The sequence below is a fragment of the Populus trichocarpa genome, chromosome 12, assembly GCF_000002775.5.
Source record: "Populus trichocarpa isolate Nisqually-1 chromosome 12, P.trichocarpa_v4.1, whole genome shotgun sequence".
In the NCBI taxonomy this organism is placed as follows: domain Eukaryota; kingdom Viridiplantae; phylum Streptophyta; class Magnoliopsida; order Malpighiales; family Salicaceae; genus Populus; species Populus trichocarpa.
The window spans coordinates 10,565,910-10,569,476 of record NC_037296.2 but is presented as its reverse complement, the minus strand read 5'-3'; positions in this window follow the sequence as shown (position 1 = coordinate 10,569,476).

Here is a 3,567-nt window from a genome sequence, read left to right as displayed (position 1 = left end):
CGATGGACTTTGATGGAAAAAATAAAGTTCTTGGATTGAAATGTAAGATTGTAAAATAATAAGGACCACAAAACAGATAAAATAAAAACTATATGGAGCAAATTTAAGTTTTTTGTGTCGTTATCAAAATGGGGTTTTTTTTTTTTTTGTTATGCTTGGTCATTCTTCTTTCAATTTTCTATATTTAAGTACAAATATTTTTTCAAAAAAAATAATTTTTTAATTTATCACCAAAATATCCCTTAGCACATTGTAGTAAATAACATTAACAATTCATAAAATATTTTCTTGTAAGATATTTTAAGCCCTAACACTATATACTAAATGAGTTGGGTGTTTCATGCAATGTGTTTTACTATGCATGCAATATAGACTCATTTAACTATTCACTCCCAGATCGCTACCTTTTTTCTTTCTTTTAAGTCTTTAAAGTTTTTCATATTTTGATCATTGAACTTTATTTCTTTGCAATTTCATCCTTTCAACTTATATTTGCAGGGTTTTATGTGTTGGTATCTATTTTGATTTTCATACTCTTACTTATTCAATGTATCATATATGAGAGATAAAATGTTTGGTCAACCACATTCTAACCACGAACAAAGTCAATTTTAGTGTCAACAGGCTTGTTTTAGAAAAGAGAGTTCAATGAAGAGAGTTTTACCTTTCAATCATGTTGGAAAAAGTAAATCGAGACTCCTAAATTTTGTTTTGATATTGTTTGACTTATAATTTTTTAAACTGATTGAAAGGCTAAATTGATTAAAAGACATTTTAAGGTTAAAAATCGCTTTATATTGTTTTCTATGGTGGTTTTTTAAGTATTTTTAGGTTTAAACAAGTTGAAACTTGGGTTTTTTTTTTCCCCAAAATTCAAACCTCGACTATTAAGCCACACAAGTGGCGTCTGAAATTTGAACCAAAACATGAAATGGTGAATGGCGTAACATCTGCTCAAGCATGCATGCCTAACTTTCGAGTTTAGGTCTTTTTTAGGTTAGGTGTGCAGGCTCATCCTTCTAGGTTAAGATGCACTCGACATTTTTGTTAAATAGTCTTTAACATTTGTTTAGAATAAAATTATCTTTAAATAAATTTATTAAAATGATGTTTAGAAAAACATCCAATTATGCTATAGTTTTCAAGAAGATTAGTTCTTTTATGGTAATATTAACAATTATTTTATTAATAATTATATATTAACCTAATATGCAAGTTTTTTTTAATAAATATTTCTCTTTAATATTAATATTAATATTTTATATTTTTTTCAAATTTATTATTCTTATATGTTTTTATACATGTGCATAAAAATGAATAGTTCATAATTTTTTTAATTAAAACTTTCTTTTATAATCATAATAAATGTTTTTAAATAATAATTTTGATAAAAAATATTTTTCATCAAAATAAAAAAGAAATATATGAATAAGAAAAGAGGGTTTTAATTAAAAAGATATATTTTTTCTTTAATTAAAATAATTATAATTTTGATTAATATTTTTTTAATTATACATAGTTTTATTCAATAGACCATAGAGGATGCTGTCAGCCATGCCAACAGTGGGATAAATCGACAGCACAGATTTATGCGGCTGTAGGTTCGTCAAAGAAAAATCAGCAACGCAGATTGTTGACGAACATGGGCTTGACGATGGAATGTCCAAACCGAGCAGGAAAACTCGTCAGGGGCATAGGCTGACGAGAACAGGGGCTGTCGAGGAATTCAGCAGCGAAGGCCTGCACGCAGATGCAAATTCGGCAGCGCGCAGCAGCTTGTGCAAGTCAGGGGCTCGACTTGGCACGATCTAAAACTTGGACGAAGGACTGTCCAAGGCATACGAGTGACTCAACAGCTGACGCAGCAAGAGCTGACAGATGGGACTGCAAGGTGGGCATGCAGAACGTGGGTTAGTGGCTGTTATAGGCATCCAAGATCATGGGATCATGAGAGATGTGCTGGAGAACGTGGGGGCATGGCTGGAAGTGTTCTCAACCCACTAAGATCATGGGAGATCATGGGGAAAAACTACCCACTACTTGGTAGATAATGGGGCCACTATATTCATGGGTGAACATGGGTGAGATAGTATCCCACTACTTCCTAGAATGTAGGAATGGAAGTTGTGCCTTGTAAATGTTTGTCTATAAATAGTGGATGTAGCTCTTGGTTATGTAGGCATGTAGAGCACGAGATTAGAGAGATTAGCTTGGTGTAGCATGCAATCTTTGTGCATAGCACGCATACGGATTTGTGTATAGTTTTCTTTGTTTACGAGATTAATAAAGGTTAGGAAAGAGTTTATATAAAGCTTGTTGTACACTTTGATTATTCTATTCTACTTGTGTATTCTGCTTGTCTTCTAACTTGGGTGAGGGAAACACTTAGTTACTAGGCAAACACGAGTGGGATTGACGAGGGAAGGCTGAGTCTAGCAAGGGACTAGGCTGCCGCACGGATTTATTCGCGGAGCGAAAAATTACCCCGTGACATTGGGTTTTGCACTGATAATCTTTTTTTTTCTTTCCTTGCTTCCTCTCTTCATTGGTTCTAGAGCCAACCCCTGTATATTTTCAAAACAGTCCTTCAATTTATTTTTCTTTCAGATTTTGTCTTTGTTCTCTTTATTTATATTTGTTTTTTTTAGATTATCTATAGAGTTGGAGTTTTCTTTCAACTCAATCCTCCTTTGATTTTTTCAACTTTCATATTTGGTCCCTATTCTTTTAATTAAATTATCTTTTCAATTGCATCCTGTAATCTTTTTATATTCTCTTAATTGGATAATTGTTTTTCAATTATATCCCTCAATATTTTAATTCATCTTATTTTATGTCAGTTTTGGTCCTTGTTTTTTTTAACCCTTTTTTTTATTGAAACTTTCTTTTTTGAATTTTCTCTCAATATTTTATTGATCGGGATTTTGTTAACCTTTCGGGTCACGGGATTGAAAGATTGGACCGGGTTAGCTTATATCTTCTTCTTTTTTTTAGCTTTTTATTTTACAATTGATTTTTGTTGGCACCGTCCTTCTATAGGGTTAATCTGAACTTATATGCTAGGTCACGAATTTCGCATGTTAACTCAATTTTATCTAGGATAATTTTTTGTTAATTTATTTGTTATTATTATCATCTTATTTTTTTTTATCATATTATCAAATTAGTCAATATCTACTATAATTATTGAAATTGTCTTACGTGTCTTAGAAACACAACCATCTTCTAAAATTTTTTAATTAAAAAATTATTTAATTTGACCAGCTCACAAAACCAAAAAGATAGTTAACACCGTAGCTAGTAAAATACTACAAAACCTGTGAAAACCAAAAAGAAAAAGAAAAAGAAAAAGAAGAGGAATTATGCGTTAAAATTATGATTATTGTTGAGTGAATGCGTCTGTCTTTCAATGTATAATGTCCTTTACATTAATTTAATGACACTTGGAGGCATGAAGCAAATATGGTGGATTGTTAAGCAGAGTAATTAACGTGTGAGGCCTGAAAGCTCTACACGTGTTGATCATCATCACCAGGCATGGTGTGATGGCAATCTACCCTCCAAAAC